Source organism: Bombyx mori, chromosome 4 (genome assembly GCF_030269925.1).
Source record: "Bombyx mori chromosome 4, ASM3026992v2".
Taxonomy (NCBI): domain Eukaryota; kingdom Metazoa; phylum Arthropoda; class Insecta; order Lepidoptera; family Bombycidae; genus Bombyx; species Bombyx mori.
The window spans coordinates 16,273,825-16,295,987 of record NC_085110.1 but is presented as its reverse complement, the minus strand read 5'-3'; the positions used below and the strand labels follow the sequence as shown (position 1 = coordinate 16,295,987).

Sequence of the window (22,163 nt, the reverse complement as noted above, 5' to 3'; positions counted from 1 at the left end):
TTCCAAGCTATTGTTTTTCAAGTAAACACTATTTTATTTGATATTACCTTCAATTTTATTATGAGAGATAAATTGAAATTGTATTCTTGTTTTATCTTGATATAAAAGTTCGACAACAAATCCTTTTCCTAGTGTATCCTTCACCTCATTCATTCCCGGCTTACGAAGGAAGTCTAGTTTGCGAGAAATCGAGGCCTTTCTAAATGGCTTCATAAAATATGTGGTACCTATGAATAGATAAACTTATTTATTGAGTTTAGTTCTAGCGATTTTGTGCCTTTGTGTTCTCTCCGACATGTTAGATTGTTCGAAATGTGTATTCGGAAAGTTAATTCTATCGAATTAATCTGGATTTTGTTTGTAGTTTATAAAGTATTTTTACATGAAACTACTTTTACGATTTTACCAGGCGTTTTTTGTATTTAATGTATTTTTTGTTATATCCAACGTTTAGAATATTTTACAGTTTTCGTGGTCGTGGATGATTTAATAATTATTTTCAAGAATCGTTATTAGGCCACAATTCACGTAAACAAGTGATTTTTTTCTTCATACACTAGGCTCACGTTTAGCCTCGTACCAGCAACCGTTCTTTTAATCATTGAAGAATGAAAAACTAAAATTTTTTGGCAATAAAAAAAAAACGGTAATATTACCCACAGAATCTCCCGTCAATTTTGATACTCACAACCTTTATAACATGTGCAATTCTCAAAGGGAACACAAGGGGTACTTACTCCCCTGTGTAGCGAGCGCCCCCTGATTACTAGCATCCCTTATTTAGACTCCCGTATTAGTTTAAATACTTCGAACTTAAAGAAAGGGTTTCGTAAATAATCGAAATGTGGGTATTTGCAGAAAAAGTTTACGGGGCTTTTGGCCAAAAATCGTAAATTTAATAACAGTCAGAATCTCAGAAAGACCATCGTAAAAGTTTATACTTACTATTTTCGTAAGAATATTGAAAGGCTATCAACACAAAGAGACGAACTCGGGGTTCTAGGTATGTAGTGATTCCTGGAACCGATTGAGACTATAACGTCAATGTCGGCGAACAGCGTTTTGCTAACGGCTATCCCATTCTACTACAAATAATAAACAGAAATAGAAATATACAGAATGATGGTAATAGCTTCGCAATACATTCTGCGACCAATCAATGCCGATAGTGATATCAATATGCTGGTATACTCAGAGAATATTGCTGTTTGTTCTTCGATGGAACATTAAGTCATATTTACGACACTCTCGAGAATGGAGTGGCAGTATTCTAGGCTACATCTCAAGCTATTATGCAGTACCTTGATTAAAATAATTGTTATTGGGGCTGGGGATATAAGCAGAACTAGTGAACGGTCACCGATTCCTGCAATCATGGACAATTATTCAAACAGTCTAGCTATAAAGTTTTCCCGAAATTTTCAAAATAAAATGGATTATACTTAAACTAATTGCTAGTATAGTATAGCCGTTGGTGTGATCAAATAACCGCCCTAACTGGGCTGCCAGTCGCAACCACCATTCGAGAAGCTGAGGACCGGACGAGGTGGAAACAGCTCACGAGACAGGCCACCGTCAAGTTTCAGGGACACGACCTTCAGCAATGAAAAAAGTGACGAAGAAGAAGAATTGCTAGTATACATCACGCCATTTCGGATTCTCCCGATCCACTATGGGTGCTTTTATGTACTTCCAGCACAGGTCACCCTTCCCGTCACTCGCGTTGAAGGGTTCTGCGAGTAAATTAACCCACAGACACAGCCCACTGAGTTACTCGCCGAATCTTCTCAGTGGGTCGCGTTCCCGATGCGATGGTAGATTCTGTGAAGCACTGCTCTTTCTAGGGCTAGTGTTAGCAATGTCCACAGGTTAGAGCCCCGTGAGCTCACGTACTCGCTCGGTGATGCTTACATAAGACTACCTTAGCTAGTTAGCTAGCTAAGTTAGCTAGCTAAGGTAGGAAAAAAGCAAAATGAAGACTGCTATTAAACTAACCAAAACATTAACCACGCAATAGTTACGGAAGAGTGAACAATCTCTCTCAAACCAAGGTTTTTGATCGTAATGTTATTGTAACACGTGCTGTGAAACCGACACGTGCACTGGAACAGACACGTGCACTACGAGAAACAGATATAAACAATGTAATTATAAATATTGTGGGCATCTTCCTGATTATATTCTATTTTTAATTGGCATAATGGGAGACCAAAAGACCTTTAACAACGCGATTAAAATTTTAAGAGTAGATAATTACGGTTATCCAACTTCATATCAAAATGTTCACTTAAACTTAGTTAAAAAATTGGAAAAATATGTCGGACATGAAAATTGACCTAACTCTTCAAAAATACGTATTATGCAAACTTATTCATCTTAAGGACCTCAGAAAAACGAAATTTAGTTAAGTAGTTTCAAGATTTCATTGATGAAAATTCAAACATTTGACGTTGCGGCTACTATCAAAAAAATTGAGTAGATGTTCTATTTTTCCAACTGGAAAGACAAAGGGATCCTACCATACATCCTAATCTTTTGTAAATTCTTATTTATGGTAAATGACATGGACGAAATGAAATGAAGTTGATTTATTTGAATCATTAATCAATCGGCATGAAATTAACTGAAACAGATGTTATGGGATGAATCTCTCAGTAAAATTGTGGTTATTGACTGAGACTTTTTCGGTGGACTTTTTGGGTGATCCCGAGAGGCCAGCGGCTTTCTTTCATATTCTCACATTTTTGCACTTTTACAGATAATAATCAGTTAATAAACCACCGTTATTACACGTTTAAGCCTGAAGAAACACTAAATTAACAATTCAAACAAAACAAAATCAAACAATTCACACAAATTCGCTACGCGCGTTCCCGCCAAAAGATAAAAAAAAATAATGTGCATCTGCTACTCTTGTGCCTTTTTGAACGACATTTTAAAGATTATATACACAATAAAATTATTTTTGGTAATTTTTTTAATTATCGGAATGACCAATAAAAATTCTAACAAACGCATATGAGACAAATTGTGTAACTAAATTTGCCAAAAAATAACAGTCTAGAATTCGCCGTCATGGGGATTTCAACCTAATATACTAAAGGTCACCGAAACGATTAATAAGCGTTCCATTACTTAGCTTTAAGACCGTTTTTTGCTGGGCAAACGATTTTCGGAATGGTTTTATTGAGGTCGTAACTCTTACCGTAAAAGCTTTAATAGAAAGCATTCGAATATTCAGCTAGTTATATTCTAATTGTTGAACTCAGGTCATCGCTTAAGGACGAAACTAACAAAAGTATCAAGAAAACGAATCCTTATACATCTTCTATACTTTTTTAAATCTGTAATTACGAAAAATTTTACTCTTTTTATTACTGCCTTGACTTTTAAATTATTTTAACCAAAATTCGTGCATTCGGCTTAGAATTATGATTTTTGAAAAAATCTACTCGGATAGTCTATTCTTTCAATTGGAGCACAGATAATATCAAAGGCAAAGTGGAGATTAAATCAAATTGGATCGTGTTTTATGAACAAAATCAAACAATTTGATCACGTTTTATCGTGAACTAAACAAAATGCAACGACTTCATTCTTTTTTAAATTTAGGTCGAACTGTAAATCTATTAGACACTAGCTGACCCGGCAGACTTCGTTGTGCCTCAATCGATAAATAAAAGACCTAAACTTTTGTATAAAATAAACTTAAAACAAACAAAAGAATCCGTCCGACGAGGGGACAGGTCAAAGGAAAAAAAAAATTGTTTGTTTTCATATAATTCCCAGCATTTTCATATTTTTTCACCTTTTAAACCTTCTCTGGACTTCCACGAATAATACAAGACCAAAATTAGCCAAATCGGTCCAGCCGTTCTCGAGTTTTAGCGCAACTAACGAACAGCAATTTATTTTTATATAATATATAGATTAAATATGTTTGAACAATGTAATTTAAATATCATTATACATTTATATTTTTAATTGCCACATGTAAATAATATCGTATCGTAATAGCTTATATGTTAGTATGAGGTTTTTGAATACAGGTGCCCAATGCAATCTGCAGCATATAGATTCGTCAATTGTAGTATGAATTGAAGTTTGCTTACAGACATCCGAAATACTAAAAAGTCGGTAATACTGTCAAAGTCTTAGGTCGCATGAGAGGGATCTGTGTTACAGCCCCGTCGGAACGCATTGTGAGTCAAACAATATATCCGTTCTGTAGTTTATAAGAGGACTTTAAAATCGTAAAAGTGATGTGGTAAGTATATTTCTTACCTAGTAGGTGAGCTATATAGACTCTCATGGCTCACCTGGTTACCAGAAGCCACAGACATCAAAACGCTAAAAACTACCACCCACTTCAAGACATGAGCTCCAAATTTAAAATCGTAACCCATCACTACCTCGTGGCAAAAATAGGCATAGAACATAGCATATAATACGACACACCTACTGATGCGAACTTACAACAAGCCAATTCATTATATCATTTAAGATATTACGCTTCGCCAAATTTAAAATGACCGCAAATATGGTTCGATCAATAAAGAACTTATTGTTAATAGACAATTCCAGCGCGCTTCCTTAAAAAATATTGTAAAAGTATTGTAAAATCATCACAATAATTAAATTAATAAACCGCTACAAATCTTACACGCTCATCTGATTCAAATCTAAGATTCCCTTGTACTATAGAATACAGAGACAAGACAAAACACTCAGAGAGAGTAAGCAATTTACGCGAATGTGTTCATACGACTCAATTATATAAACAGTTAACTCAATAAAAATAGTCTACTGACATATGTATATTAATTTGTAAACAAAAACTTTGTATCCCTTTTTACGAAAATTGCGCGGACGGAAGAGTATGAAATTTTCCACACTTATAGAGAATATAGAGAAGAAATGCACAATGCTAATATTTTTTTAAAATAATGCATAAAAAATACATTAAATCAATAAAGAAAACATTACACACACTACATACCATATATTTGACGCACACACGCATGCATACCTACTATTTATTGTCAAACTTTTGTTCTTGACGTCTGTGGTCAAATTGAGAATAGATTAAATATTGTTTGTCTTTATTCATTATTTTTTTATGTAGCCTTGGCGAAATTTGTGATTATAGAAGTATAAAATACAATCATAATAGTGTACAAACTTACAATTCCAATTAATTATTATAGTCGAATTTCGACTACTGCGGGACCTCTAGTTAAAATGAATTGTGTGTTGCAGTAGACTGTCTAGAGCTAGACAGACGTTTTTAAATTCGGAATCCTTCGCTCGCACGCAATTCCACAGATTAAACTGTCAATAGTGGCCTTGTATTTTTCCTTTTTTTTTTTTCGTCGACTAAGGGAACCCTTCGTTACGGCTAAACGAGCCGTAATTTAGGGCTCCGCAGCTGCCACGCGTGTAATGTTGATTGTATTGCGAACAGAAACGTAATCGAACGCCCTTTTCATAAATTGTACGAGCAAAAGAAACCCAAATTATATATCTAGTATTTATGACCAAAAAAAAAATTGTGTACGCCTTGATTATAATAAGCCGCGTCTCTCTCCATAATAGACAATATTGTCTAAATGAATGATAAATGTGTCTGCCGTTTTTTGTGAGTATAAGCAAGTCTCTCAAAAATACCCTTATATACGTATGAAACGGGAATTTCTGCAGATAAATATAAATCTTGGAATTGTTAGTCCACGTTTTTGTTTGTTTCAATGAGGCTTTGGATACTATTGTTTCTTTTATATATTTGATATTATAAGATTTTTTGTTTTTTCGGTTTGCTTAATGATTTTGATACAAATTCACGTTCTTTTTTAAATCTTACACAGGGTTTATAGGTCATGTTTGTCATTTACGAGTATAATCAAGCAGTTTCTATGATAGTTTTATAATGACGATATTTAAATGAGTTATAATTTTTATATGGAATAGAAATTACAAAAAATAGGTCTGGAAACGTCTGGGGAATGAAAATTTTATATTTTTTAAAACGGGGCACGTACTTTTCCTGAAAGTGACTTAAAGTTGTCAGTGCATACATGACGTAAACCTTTTGCCGAAGCGCTTTAAAATTAAAAGGATGTAGAGAGTGATAGCAAAGGAAGCGCCAAAGTCAATTTCGGTAGTAAATACCAACTATTAACCGCCAACCGCTGCTATAACGTATCAGCCGATATATCTGTCTAAATACATAACAAATAAAACATAATTAAAATTATTTTGAAATGAATGAAAATTGAAAACTATAGTATTCGAAACTTCGCAAATACACAATATTATAATGACAATAGTAAAAGAGTGATTAAACCGTAAATTGTAATATTCTTCTTCTTCTTAGTCGCGTACTTCATTGCTGAAGGTCGTGTCCCTGAAAGCCCTTCGTGGTTCTTTGTACCATCAGCTTCCATTTCCTTCGGTTTTCGGCTTCTCTCAGGGCGGGCGCAGCAGAGAGTCCAGTGAGCGCAATTATCTGATCTGACCAACGGCTTAGTGTCCGGCCGGCGGGTCTTTTCCTTTCTAGCTTGCCCAGCACAGTCAATTTTTCAAGGTTGTCTGATGGCTTCCGAGCAATGTGACCAAAGTAACCAAGAACCTTCTGGTAGCAAATCGTCAACAGTCTCGTTTCTATGCGAAGTTGCTCGAGGATAATATAATAAATATATAACAATGAAATATAATGAATATAATAAATTGAGTCCACGACTCACGAAAAATGAAAAAAATGCCATAAATATTATACATAGTTCGATTTGTCTGTTCGTCAATGCGTTAGGCGGCGCTTTGGCCAGTGTCTTTTAATATCTACAAGAGACGGTAACCACATAAATATTATCTGATTAGAGCTATTTTTTTATTGCTTAGATGAGTGAACAAGCTCACCTGGTGTTAAATGGCTACCGGAGTCCATAGACATCTACAACATAAATGACGTCACCCACCATGAGACAAAAGTTCTAAGGTCTCAGTTTTAACAGTACAACGGCTACTCCACCATTCAAACCGAAACGCTGCTTCACGGCAGAAATAGGCAGGTTTGTGGTACCTACCCGTGCGGACTGCTAAGACGTCCTACCACCAGTAAGCGCTTAGTTTTAATGATAAAAGACGTAAGCGAACGTTGCTTTAGCAGGAAAGGTCGCTACGAAAATTAGCAGCTCTGAGAAAGTAAATATCCCGCGGTGTCACCCCAGTTAAATTTGGATTAAATGATTTAATAAACGTTATATACCACCACCTTCAACTCTTAATCATCATATAGACACAGTACATTTGATAAAATTATATGTAGTCACAGGAGTTTCAACACAATTTTCCCAAAACCAACCAAGCGACTTACACGTCTGCTTACGTCTATAAAATAAACAAATCTTTCTGATATATCGTCAGCGTGAATAAAACTTCTACATGCGAATACATTTACACTTATATTTTTATATTACTCGTAGTATAAGCTGAAATACATAAAAACGTATTCCCTCAATTGAGCACTTTCTATTTACATCGAAATTCCCGAATCTACTATATCGTTATGAAAAGAAAAGGATCACATCGGTGAATGCTTTCCGGCTCAGAGGGCATTTTAACTTTTGGCATGCCATCAAGCTTAAAGCCCTTTATTTTTGTTTAGACAATCGAGAACGACAATTAGCAACGAAAGCTGCCTCGAGGGACTTTCATTACATTAATCCTGAACGTAAATTGTGGCCGGAAATAAATTAAGTACCGCCTTAAACCGAGCACTTAGCGAACGAATTAACTGCTGCCTAATTGAAACTAAACTACTGTAAAAAGCCGGGCTGTTTATGCTGACATGAGCTTTTGCTTTGACAGTCCAAAACTAGCATATGCATATACATAGTGATGCTTATACGAAAGTGTACGAGCTAACAATCAATGCAAGCAAGATTGGACTAGAGTCTAACTTATAATAAATAATTAATTAATAAATTACGCCTTTGCTAAGTATTTAAGAGCCTAGTCCACTGGACGTGACGTTCTCGATAGCGTAAAAGTTAACTCAAATTTGTATGCAGTTGGAACAGCGCCTCTAGTGGCAAACGTAGGCAAACGTGCTTACGAGCGCGTATTGTGAAGAAATATATCACTCTGACGCCCTAACAACCGAAGTCGAACAAAACAATACCGCTCTATCTTAAAAGTGTTTTTAAAATAATATTTTTCATTAGCACATAAGAAGTTTGGGTTTTGAGTAAGAAGAATTAAGACTAAGAAGTATCCGGGATCGCATAGAATCTTATGATAAATAGATCATTGTAAACTCCGTCTGGTAGCGCAAATATAAATTAGTATCTGAAAGAGGCGACTGTCCCACTGTGACCGTTGGAGCATTTAGTCTGTACAAGGTCTCCCTTACTGCATTCCCGCAGGACGGAGACCCTGGCTAAATATATAGAGCGATCGATACGACACGAAGCTAAAGCGTGCAAATTTAACGCTATTTTGCAATACAATTTCATTGTATATGATATAGATTATCAAAGAGCATAGACAGAAACTGTGTTACTAGGATTAAAATGAATCAATTATAGAAATTATTGTTTATTCAAATCATAACATAAACGATAATGAAATTGTAGAAAATATAATTTTTTTTTATGAGAAACATAGATCGAACCGATCTGTTTTAGGGTACCCTTAGAGGTTATGTTAGCTCAAGAGCATTCGATTACTCAAAGCATCAAATAGTCAACAATGCTTAGCTTCCGTGAGCGGTCATGAACAGGTCTGTGAGAATCTAAATTGTTCCATTAAACAAAAGAAAAATCATGAACCACCAGTGAAACCCGGCCACGCTCCATTATGTGTGTCACTAATGCTATGAAAACGTCCTAAAACTACTCAGGCGCTAACTATAATATATTTATCGTACTATATAATATAGTATATCGTGCGTACTATTTTTATTCATAAGCTATTGTTTGGGTAGTCTCATCAGAATAAGTTCAATAGTTTTTGCGTCGAAGACTAATAAACATTTGCGCACCCTCATAAAGTTTGCGCTTTTATTTATAAAGCATACTTCTTATGTTGTATTTACACAACTAGTGTAGACTAGTTTCTTATTCAGCAATTCTCTTTTAATTATCGCACGAACGAATGTGATTCTTTGTTTAAATAAAAAAATGACAGTTATTCAGATTATAATGTTGCCGTATTCAAAAACAATTATGTGTTGCCACAAAACAAAACGAGACTCACATAATGTTAGTCTATGAAAACGTGCCGACAGTCCACTACCGGTAATACCACGGACGGTCTGCGGGCAGCGGCCGGCTGTGTAATTAATATAAAATTATATAATTCCGTTTAAATGGACTGGAAATTACAACATGTTTCACATAATAACTAGAGCTTGAACTAACTACGCGCGGTCGACGATGCGTGCTCAGAGTTCCCCATTCACGCAAAGCTACGCTATGACTTATTTTTGTTGAATAATATTTTTAAAGGTCATTAATATTTACAATATGCTTCTGACTTAATCATACACGCAATAGCAACTATACAGTATCTAGATTCGTATTCAAATAACTTATTTTGAATTTTTTAAACAAACGGGAATTTTGTTTTTCTTTTCTACTCACCCATTGTTAATTGTTTACTGAGGCCCATAGTCATATTGGTTCATTTGAAACCGAAACACACTACTACGTTGAAGAAATAGGAAGGGTATAGGTTTTACGTGTACGGACATATCACTAATAAAACAATATGCATTATTCGCTTGTATATTATATAATTTCGCTGAAATGTGTAATAACACAACGCATACACTACTTTTAGTACCGAGTACCCAATTTTTTTATTATAGTATTATCCGTATAACACATCGAATAACACAACGCATACACTACTTTTAGTACCGAGTACCCACTTTTTTTAGTATTATCCGTATATCCGATCAAATAACACAACGCATACACTACTTTTAGTACCGAGTACCCACTTTTTTTAGTATTATCCGTATATCCGATCAAATAACACAACGCATACACTACTTTTAGTACCGAGTACCCACTTTTTTTTTTGTATTGTCCTAAATTCAACATTCTAACCTTCGATCAATAATAGTAACTAGATAAAGGGATACGTACAAAATTAAAGCAAAAACTGTCCGCGTGAATATATACTTATATAGCTACATTCGTTTACTAACAAACGGAGAAAAAAGTTTTAAAACACTTTTACGTTCAAACTAATAACAACTATGGCACCTAGTAATAAAGTCACAAATCTCCAAAACATTATCTAATACTTACGATCATTCGTCACATAAAACGAGCAAAGCAATAAATTACTCCTGTCACTTACCAATAAAAAGACATATTTTAAACAACTTTTAATGTTAAATCAATCTTAAGAGGCAACAAATAAAGTAACTTTTCCCTTAATTGCTCTGAGAACTAACATCGTTTTGCTTTATTTATTTTTGCTTCTTGAAATGCCGATTTCTATTTACTACAGGAGGTAAGGGAGTCGCGCTTAACACTAAAATAATTTATTAATGAATTAAAGTAAAAGTTTAGTTGTTTACTTTTTATGTTTTGGAAATGTATGTTTGTTAGTATCTATACTATTAGAGGCGACTCCCTCTTAAGTCAAAGTCGATGGGCGGAGCCATTGACGACGAGCACTCACGTGGACTCGTGACGTCATCTGGAGGGGCAACTCGTCATCTGAAGGGGCAACCGACCGACCAGCGGGGACATCACGCCACCTCGGATCACTTTTGCTGGAAGCGCGCGCAGCGTTCACTTGTCTTAGATTTAATATTCTGTGTCGATCGTTCCTACCCACTTTTGTATTTTTTTTATTTATTTAAATTATTAAGCCGTTGCTAAAAATACATTACTTATTATTTTATTAGCGTTACGTTTTTGTGTAATATATATTTTTAAGTTTTCGCGACCAGTGCACATAATAAAACAACGTTTAAACGGTTTCAAGCGTGGTATTTTTATTGTAATGTTTCGGCCACGTTTCGGTAGCCATGAGCACGGAAGGCAAAGATGTCCAGTGTCAATAAACGGAGATATTAGCTGGCTTATAAAAGTCATCTCTTGTTTCTCTGGCGACAATCGAGATCCATTCTGCACACGTGATTGCTAGGAAAGCTAAAATAAAAATGGAAAGCTAAGTATCTAATGAGAGTCCAACAAACAGACACAAAAGCAGCATTAACCAATTTTAACCAACTAATTTTGAAGTGCTGCTAACAAATTTTAAAAAATTATTACAACACAAATCTACTCCATGCATTTACTGTTCTGTTAAGCAAAAGTTTGTCCATGTGTTGGCCGAGCCTTGGCCAACATTTGTAGCGGTGGTTAAAAATCGGTAATTTTGTTCAAAGTTTAATATTATTTATAAGTTTAAAGCTTACAATATAGTTTATACTTCATGTACTTACCGAAAGTAAGATATTCCGGCCGTTAAATTGCTTTTTCGGGCCTTATTTTTGCAACTTTTGAATACACACTGCGGTATTGTGAGACGGGTTGACATTGGCTGTGTTTGAAGTGAACTAAACAAAATAAGAGCTCACATTTCAAGTGCGCTGTTATTTGACGAGACGGATTTTATGCACCGACCCGAAATCTAGTTACTATTGTTGATCGAAGATTCTAACGCTTAAAGTTCAATAACACTATTAAAACCGGCTTATAGTATATCTTCAACTGGACTTAAGAGTAGGGTAGAAGGGGGCGGGTCGGACGGCGCCACTATATTTATTATCCGATTATTGCCGCGAACGCGTCCACATCACAATGCCGATCTCCCCTCGTACGCTAAGAGCACCATGCGTCTTGCTTTTACACGGGATAGTCTATTACATAATTAAAATGTAGATCAAATACAAAAACTATAACGCAAGATCTTCTTTTTCTTAGAAATTATGTTTCAATTAATATTTTCATAATTATTTTTTTTGTTCAAAACATGAATTGTGCACTAATAGGTACGAACGCCAACTCGAGACTTATGATACAAAAACAATAATAATGGTCAAAACTCATGTGATATTTAGTGAACCTTTTGAGCCCTAAGATTGAACCTATTCATTGACAATTTGTCACAGTTCATAATATTTTAATATTAAATGTTGGCTTGGAACACAACACATCACGTTACGTATTCAATAAGTATAAAGTGTTTTGAAGTAATAATTATCGAATGTCACTGCTGTTTTAGTAGGAAATAGGACGGTATACTTACTCTATTGGTGTAGATTCAGCAGTTTTAGTGAGAATTTATAGTTCGTAGACCTACACTCTCAAATATAAAATAAAGTTTACTTGTATGTCCCAATTGAAATAAAGCTCTTAATACAAGATAAAAATACATAATTGTATTTTAAGAGTCACGATTAAAATCTTTATTTTATTTTGGTATGACGCAAATTACCTATTAAATTCTATTTCACAACCCTGTCCCGCTTTATCATAAAAACCATGGTCACCTGACTAGCACGTGTAGCTACGCGGACCCGATACATAGGGTTCTTACTGCGAAAACTTTATTGTTATTCAATTTCTGTTACGTGTTTTACGTAATAGAATGACTTATAAACATATAGAGAGAATGTAATGTTTTTTTTTTTTTTATTGCCTTTGTAGGCAGACGGGCATACGGCCCACCTGATGGTAAGTGGTTACCGTCGCCCATGGACTTCAGCAATGCCAGGGGCAGAGCCAAGCCGCTGCCTACCGCTTAATACTCTCCACAAGCCTCGTTTGAAGAAGGACATGTCATAGCGCTCGGGAAACACCGTGGAGGGGAGCTCATTCCATAGCCGGATGGTACGTGGCAAAAAAGATCTCTGGAAACGCACTGTGGATGACCGCAGCGGCTCCAGGTAGTATGGATGAACTCTACTCCGGTGGCGGCGGTGCGATGGTAAAAACGAGATGCCGGTATCATCTCGAACAATTCCTCAGAGCACTCCCCAAAGCTCAAAGTAACAAAGCAAAATCAGAATTATAGCTTAGGTTAGCGTTAGCTTTTTTATAAAAAGTAATTATTTTCTTTCTTTCTTTATTCTTTATTGTACACACAGTTAATACAATATAATAATTGCGAAAAGTTATAAAATGGCGAGCTTAACTCAACAATTGAGTTATCTACCAGCTAACCGTTCTTAAAGAGGGTGAGCTTTATGTAGGTGGGTAGAAGAGTACAATCTAATCAATTTACTTTTTGATACAATACACAATAACAATAATAGTAACAATAATAAATAAAAACACTAATACATAATATATCAGACTATATACATACACAATTATACACATAAATAACATAAACATATACATACACGTACACATATAATTAAATATATAAAATAAATACATATAAGTAATACTAAATCGATAGATAGTTTTTTTTTATTGCTTAGATGAGTGGACGAGCTCACAGCCCACCTGATGTTAAGTGGTTACTGGAGCCCTTAGACATCCACAACGTAAATGCGCCACCCTTGAGATACAAGTTCTAAGGTCTCAAGTATAGTTACAACGGCTGCCCCACCCTTCTAACCGAAACGCATTACTGCTTCACGGCAGAAATAGGAAGGGTGGTGGTACCCACCCGCGCGGACTCACAAGAGGTCCTACCACCAGTAATTACGCAAATTATAATTTTGCGGGTTTCATTTTTATTACACGATGTTATTCCTTCACCGTGGAAGTCAATCGTGAACATTTGTTGAGTACGTATTTCATTATAAAAATTGGTACCCGCCTGCGGGATTCGAACACCGGTGCATCGCTTCAACACGAATGCACCGGACGTCTTATCCGTTAGGCCACGACGACTACGAAATATACGACAGTGCTCCTTTAATGCCTTAAATAATAATTTTACTTGTTGGCTGGTAGGTAGGAGGCTATTCTAGGGGGCTGAGAGAATTTGCTAACACTAGCCCTAGCAAGAGCAGGGTTTGGCAGAATCTACCACCAATTCAGAATGGCGACCCATTGAGAAGATCCGCCGAGAAACTCACTGACTATTAAAAGTGTTTCTGTTTGTTTCTGCCACGATGCAGTCGCGGGTTTCGTTTTGAAGGATGACCGTTATTTAAACATTATAAAGACTTCGGTCCCTGTCTTAAGATGGATGAGGGCGTTATTGTTTTTTCAATGCCCTTAAACTCTGATAATCTCCTATACACTGTATGTTAGGTACTGCTCAAAAAAATAACAATAGTGTTTTTTTTAAATCAGCTATTAACTGTAAATATTAAATATTCATACCATTTATCTTAATTTTTTAGACTTGTCAAACTTCGTCCAGTATTATGATGATATTAGCCCGTACAGAGCTGTACAAACTTCGAAAGACTCTTACATAAATGAAATGTGTTTTCTTTGTGTTAGAACAAAATGTTGCTCAAACACTTTCCTACTGTAAGTACATTTTAAGTACCAATATCGTAATAGTAGCAATTTTTTCGTGTCTACGCGAAAAACTATTCTAGGAGCAAAAAGGCAAAGACCTTTAGAAACATCTAGAAAGAACGTTTTGTTTTTTGTATCTTAAACGTGTAGATCCACTTAGCTTATAGTAATAATATATTTTAAGACACGCAAATCGCCACAATACGAGAACAGCGAAATAAAATATTAACTGATAAACTGGTGGTAGGACCACTTGTGAGTCCGCGCGGGTAGGTACCACCACTCCACCTATTTCTGCCGTAAAGCAGTAATGCGTTTCGGTTTGAAGGGTGGGGCAGTCGTTGTAACTATACTGAGACCTTAGAACTTATATCTCAAGGTGGCTGGCGCATTTACGTTGTAGATGTCTATGGGCTCCAGTAACCGCCTAACATCAGCTGGACTGTGAGATCGTCCACCCATCTAAGCAATAAAAGAAAATCGTATAGATCCACTTCTGTTTAGAATCTTTTAAGACACGCAAATCGCCACAATACAAGAACATCAAAATAAAATATTAACTGATAAACTGTATGTTTCTCTTTTCTTTTTTACAAAATTAGAGTCCTTCACGGTGCCTTGGAGCCGTCAGCCGCAGTCCCATTACCGAGGTCGGTTCAGAGGACTCCCGATCGCGGAATGTTTTACAATTAGCCAAAGAACTTAGGCTGATGGGCGAAACGTGTGCGACGAATAACAACATTATGTCCTTATTCTTGAAAATTTCATGTTTTTATTGGTTCCGTATAAAAAAATTAGCAAATATTTTTTTGGCAATTAACGTCACTCTTTTGGACTCTTGATAAAACTGGTCTCTGGAATACCACTGGATCTACTTGAAGAAGCCTGTGCGCTTTGTATTATGTACTATATCTTCCAGAAGATGTGCACGTAATTAAGTCTGGATTATTGGCTTCTGATTATCATCGCAGCACCCTCTCGATTTCGGAATGTAATTTCGAAAAATTTCCAACCAACTAAAACTAATTTTACGATTTAATCTCGCGTGTTTTATTCATTGTCATTATATTACTATAGTTACGGGTTTCCTAGTCACGAGCGACCGTTTGAAGAAACTACCTAATGAAATGTAAGGATATGTATCTTCGCCCATAACATATGACTAAGATCTTACAACTTGAATACCGATATTGTTGATGTATGGCGAGTTGGCACGTTCATTAAAGATCGGGGTCTTCAACATCTTAAGGGTGATAGGTAGTCGACCGAGAAATGCTGAATTTGACATTCTTAAATTTTTTTTCGTTCACCTAAATGTAGATTCTGTATTAAGGGCTTGGCGTCATCTTTAATGATCTATGTGGCTTTTTATTTATTTATTTTTTATTGCTTAGATGTGTAGACGAGCTCACAGCCCACCTGGTCTTAAGTGGTTACTGGAGCCCATAGATATCCACAACGTAAATGCGCCACCCACCTTGAGAAATGAGTTCTAAGGTCTCAAGTATAGTTACAACGGCTACCCCGCCCTTCAAACCGAAACGCATTACTGCTTCACGGCAGAAATCGGCAGGGTGGCGGTACCTACCCGCGCGGACTCTCAAGAGGTCCTACCACCAGTAAATCATTTTATGACTGACAAGCAAAGATAAACTTTCTATGAGTTTTTATTGGTTTCCAAAACGGAATCTTCTTCGCTTAATAGTGACGTATTACTAATAAATACGTTTACGTTGTTTAGTAAAGGCTTCGTCAAACAGAACGCGTAATTAGCGCGCGTCAGAACGCTACGCTATGACGCCGAGATGTGTTGTACTACTATGGTAACATATCATTGTAGTACAACACATCTCGGCGTCAGTTTAGCACCCTGACGCGCGCTAATTACGCGTTGTGTTTGACGAAGCCTTTACGTAATCTATAAGTTAAAAGTTTCGCGTGCTTTCTATTATTTTATCGCCATTACGTCTAAGAGGACACAGTCTTGTGAGATGGCCGGATCAAAATCTTGTTTGTACATCAAGTTCCATGATAGCCTGTACGAAGCCAAAGATCGCAGCAGGTTGAGGGAAATCGTACGTGAGAGAATGATGCAGTGGAGGAGTCACGATCCTCAGTAACGAGGAAAGCAACGCCGGGAAGAGGAGGAGAAGGAGATTTCCATTATTAAAAGTACTCTTGAAGCATAGGCTTAGAATAGCACTACCCCATCTCCTCCTGTTAGTAAAGACGACTAAGAAATTAAAGGAAGAACAGATAGCAATTTTAATAAGAGTATTACCAGCCTACTGCGATGAAAAATCTGCATTTCCTAGTAATAGGGGTTTTGCCCCACACTGGTACCACGCACCATGACCACAAGTCCCAAGACGGGTGGCGGCATTGACGGTATGATGTCTATGGGCTATGTTGTAAGATAATTAAGATTTAGGGATATGTTTTAAAATCGTAAGTTGTTTTTATTGCCCTTTTAGACAGACGAGCATACGGCCCACATGGTGATGTGTAGTTACCATCGCCCATGAGCGTCTGCAATACCATGGGCAGAGCTAAGCCACTGCCTACCGTTACTCTCCACAAGCCTTGTTTGAAGAAGAACATGTCATAGTGCTCGGGAAACACCGTGGCTAATTCCAAAGTAGGATGACCATTTTCAATAAATAAAAAAAAAAATGAGCTGCCAGCTAGTTTCCACGATTCAAATGGAAACTGCATACCGCGCAATAAGGTACGTAAGCTTCGAAATTCGAATTGCAAAGGTGCGTTCAGAGTTTACATCAAAAGTCCATTTCGGTAGCGTTCAGAACGATACGTCTTCGCGGCGTCCAACTATTGGGATTCCTTCGTCTCGACTTTTTGAAATTCAACGATATTTTAATGGCCACTATCGGGCTGCGATTGATTTCCTCTTTTTTTTTTGTTCCCCCGAGTTCCGCTCTGGAGCTCTGACAGAGCCCCCGATATTGCTTCGCTCCGACTTTTTATTTACAGTCTGAATGGTAAATAGAGTTCAGTGTTTAACCCAAATGAGACTGCGTTTTTTAATCTGTTTCCCTTAAATTTTGCTTCGCTTGATTTCAGTTTAACACCTACTGTGATTTTGATGGATTCGTTTTAAATAGTCTTGCTATCGTTGAAATAATTTATGTAAATAAAAAAGGTAGAAATATGAAAGAAAAAAACGAAAATAAAATTCTAAAATATATTTGAAAAACTCCCGAGCGGAAAGCAATAGTCCGAGAGCATCGGTAACTACTTCTTCTTCTACTTCTTAGTCGCATACTTCGCCGCTGAAGGTCGTGTCCCTGAAAGCTCTTCGTGGCTCTTTGTACCATCAGCTTCCATTTCCTTCGGTTTTCGGCTTCTCTCAGGGTGGTCGCAAAAGAAAGTCCAGTGAGCACAGTTATCTGACAACGGTTTGGTGGCCGGCCGGCGGGTCTTTTCCCTTTTACCTTGCCCACCACAGTCAATCTTTCAAGGTTGTCTGGTGGCCACCGAGCAATGTGACCAAAGTAACCAAGAACCCTCTGGTAGCAAATCGTCGACAGTCTTATTTCTACGCGAAGTTGCTCGAGGACAGATTTATTTGTTCTCTTGGCGGTCTACGGTATGCGGAGCATTCTTCGCCAACACCACATCATCGGTAACTACTCACTGTCAAATAGATCGAATGATCTTCTGCCAATGACGGCAATAAAATATTGGCATAATCTAAAGTGCTTATTTAAACACGCTTATTTAAACACGCTTCAACAGTATGACTTCTGTGAATTTAAACATCCAAACTAAATAGAAACTAAAGACGTAAAATGATCTTAGTCATAACTGAAATATTATTCTTAGTTCGAATTTGAACAACTTATATAGGTCAATAGCCTCATTCATTGATAATATTACAAAAACCCTTTTGATATTGAAATAGAATTCCATTTTAATTTGATCCGCGCTGTGAATAGGTCGTTAAAATGCTCTCATGTCAATTTAAATTGGTCATACATTTTCAAAATTAAATATGGAACACCATAGAATATTAGCTGTCACCAGCACACTGTACCTGGCTGTACTTAATTGAACTGACAATTCAAACACAATATGTACTCTTATTCTATTTTCAAATTTAAATTAATTCGTTTGTGGTGTAGGCTGGAAATAAATTTGAAAAACAAATTGTTTTTGCCGAGTCTCTGACAAACGTGTGGCTATTAAAACAAGTTCTATTTAATTAAACTGGGAACAAACTTTTAGTTGACAAATTCTATTTAAATTCACAAAATTCTATGGGATGTTCTTTATTTGAGATAAAATAATTGAGATAAAATAATAATATGTACATTAAGTGCGGTTCACAAGCGGTAAAAGTGAAGCCTTCAGAAGTATTCTGCGGCATACTCTCGAAGTTTTAATCCTTTAAATTTATATGCATATTTAATTTCTTTTTCGTTTCGCATTTCCGTTTCAATTGCTTCAAATATAATGGAAGCTGTCACTTCAATAACAGACATATTATTTTAGTTATGAAACGAGGCCACCAGAACAAATAGCGCACGTCCTTACGGATCCATCAGATCCAATAACCTTTGCACTAGACGCCTTCAGCTCTAGGAGCAGGCTTAGGGACCTCGGTAACCGTACTCGTCGAACTCGACAAAGAGTTCGCCGTGCAACCTAACCCATGAATCAGCTCGCTGAGTTTCTCGCCGGATCTTCTCAGCGGGTCGCGATTCCGATCCGGTAGTAGATTCATTCGCGAAGCAGCTACTCTTGAGTTGTTAGGTCTCCTTCGGAGGCGCTCGGGTAGCTGTTAGCAAATCCCACCCCTCCTGGCTGAGCCTTTGCTCGCCCACCTGTCCTGGTGAAACTGGAAAGGCCTCCGGGCCACCAGTAATCCTTCAATCATAAAAAAAAAAAAAAAAAAAAAAAAACAAATAGCACTAAGCGATACGTACTCTCTGAACCACGTTGTTGTTTGTCGAGACAACATTTACATCATCGCGCGGTGTAAATATTTTCAAACGCACAAGAGCCATTGTCGTTGTGTTTACACAGATTTAAATTAACTTTACTTTAATGACGTCGCCGTTTTGTGGGATTGTTTTATTTCCGAAGCGCTCGTAAAGGGAAACGCTCCTGGCGGTTTGCTTTTACGGGATTGGTACAAAATGAAACACATAAATACGAATTAATAGATATTAAAAAGAAAAATCAACATTTACCCGTAATTTCAAAATGATCTCGTGTCCAGCTATCGAACGAATCGTTAAACAAACAACAAAACTGCCCGCTTCCTACAAAGAACGAACGGTAACAAAAAAAAATAGTAATAAACAAAAACAAAAAACAAAAAAAACAACAGAACGCAACTCAATAAACGCAGTTAGCTCATTGATCATTTCGAATTTCGAACGCGATACGGATACGGCCAAGTTTCGAGTTTCGTTAACGACTCGCCGAAGAGACCCTCCGGCCAGTTCATTATTTTCGAAATTGGAACGCGCCGCCGCGAGTTTTTCGTTTTCGGCTCGCACTTTCGCCATAACGCTTTGATGTACGACTGTATTACACGTCGGAGTTTCGCGCGAACGATTATATTTTTATAAGCTTAGTTCATTGTTCCTTGTTGTATTGCTGCGTTCATCCGGGCTCCGTAGTTAAGGATCGTATTATGAAATTTAAGTGCCTTTTTTTTTTTTTAAATAACCATTGTTGCCAGCCTAACGGAACAATATGATACTAGAACTTTAATAATCCAAAACGTTTCTAATTAAACGAGATTCTACATTACCTTCTCTAGATAATCAAATGTAATAAGTTCCCGTCTATATATATAATTATTAAATATTGAAGGGACGGGCATGATACGATATAATAGAGGCACTTAATTGAAACCTTTAAGTAAATTGCCATTTGTTTCGGAATCGTAAGTGAGTTATGAATATTCTCAGTCGGATTACGTCTAAAAAGATAATCTACAGAGATACTTCTTGAATTATTCAGTTGATGTTTTCGTCTTGTTTCTTCTTTGAAGATTATTCTGAATTTGAATGTTACTTGCGTTAGTTAATAAAATAAAAATAAAAAAACTTGTAAATAATTTGCTACAACATCATTCTATTTGTTATACGAATATCCATGTGCTCGTATAGTCATAACAAACGAAATAGGATGTTTCTTATATGATAGGGAATAAATGGGACACATTGCTTAGAACTGAACAAAAAGTGTGGCCATCTTCAATTTCTAACGAACGTATGGAAATAAACTAGGTATTATTGGATTATAGGACTTTGAAGTGACACATACTTATTTATCTTAAACATATTCATATATGGACAGTATATTAAAATATCCAGATTTTTTCCTACTTTCTCGCTGGTAGCCTAAGAGGCTATTTCAGCTACGTCTGGTCGGATAGGTGAGCTCACGGGCTCACCCTGAGAGAATTTGCTAACACTAGCCCTAGCAAGAGCAGTGCTTCGCAGAATCTACCACCGGATTGGAATCGCGACCCACTGAGAAGATCCGACGAAAAACTCAGTGGGCTGTGTCTACGGGTTATTTCGCTCGTGGAACTATTTGTCGTAATCAATGAGTTCGACGAGGACAGTGATCGGTGCTTGAGGGTCCTAAAAGCACCAAGAGTGAATCTGTAGGATCCGAAAAGACATGTTTTGGGCGACGCGACGGCGGCTTTGCGACGTCCCATCGCGGAATCCTATAAGGTTGGATCCTGTAAGTGGGAATGGATGGGAATGGGTGGAAATGGATCCTATAAGGGTATCCAGACAAAAAGGAAACAAAGCTAATCGTCACGCGAATCTTTGCTCAATATAGGAATCGATGGCCTACGACTCTGAGCTCAGTAGTCAGGGGCACTGCACCCCCATACCTGGTCGTAATTAGGAAAGAATTCGTCTTCTTCTGAGACGGTCTCTTCTGAAGGTCGTGTCTAGCTTGAAGTATTGATCACTCGATGCAATCTTCTCTTCTAATCTCCAGGCAAGAATGAATGTTTGTTAATTATTATTATTTTTTGAATTAATGTTTCTTTAATCTAACCTTCTCGGCTATGGTTCAGCACTATTTAGTGTTATATGCCTACTCTACACTATACTTAGTACTAACTATATATTATTATTACTATATTAATCACCACACCTCCGTGACTTTCGCAGCAGACGTCAAACAATAATGGCCGAGATTACATACTAAGATCAATCGTTGCCACGCATGATACATTAAAAAAAAAGTCGTCTCATTAGTTGGAATGAATTTACAAAATTTCACGGAATTCAAAGAAACTAGCGTCTGTCTGCTGTAGATAATTTGTTTCGACTTCCGCGAGAGATTCTATTTCGATCTAAATGAAAAGGAGCGAGTCAGTTTAAGCTCATTCAAGGCTTGAATGTCAGTTTTGGAACAAAAGAACTTAGCTCGCCGTTTTAAGAGAAGCAAATTGCTAAAATGTATCGTTTTAATGAAGATTAGACGTAAAATATTGTCAAATATTAGTTAGCTGATAGAGATTTAGTTCTACTGTGCAATAAATAACTGGGAACAAATCAGGCACGGTCATCTTATCCCAAATTAGGATTGCCTGTGTTATGCTTACCAGTTTTTTTTTCTACCTATGCTGATAGCCTTGAGAGGCTATTTCAGCTTTATCCTAGTTTGTAAGTGAGCTCTCGGGGCTCAAACCAGTGTTGCAGTGCG

At 36.8% G+C, this 22,163-nt stretch overlaps 1 protein-coding gene and 1 long non-coding RNA gene across 8 annotated transcripts in view; one reads left to right on the top strand and one right to left on the bottom strand.

The window, feature by feature from the left end:
• Positions 1 to 22,163, top strand: part of LOC110386053 (leucine-rich repeat-containing G-protein coupled receptor 5) — a 328,609-nt gene that overhangs the window by 194,349 nt on the left and 112,097 nt on the right. The gene's annotated exons all lie outside the window — the stretch shown is intronic.
• On the bottom strand, positions 10,989 to 11,688 carry LOC134201853 (uncharacterized). The gene is made up of 2 exons (XR_009977112.1): positions 11,468 to 11,688; positions 10,989 to 11,171 (listed from the first exon to the last, which is right to left on the bottom strand). It is a non-coding gene; the product is annotated as an uncharacterized LOC134201853 (long non-coding RNA).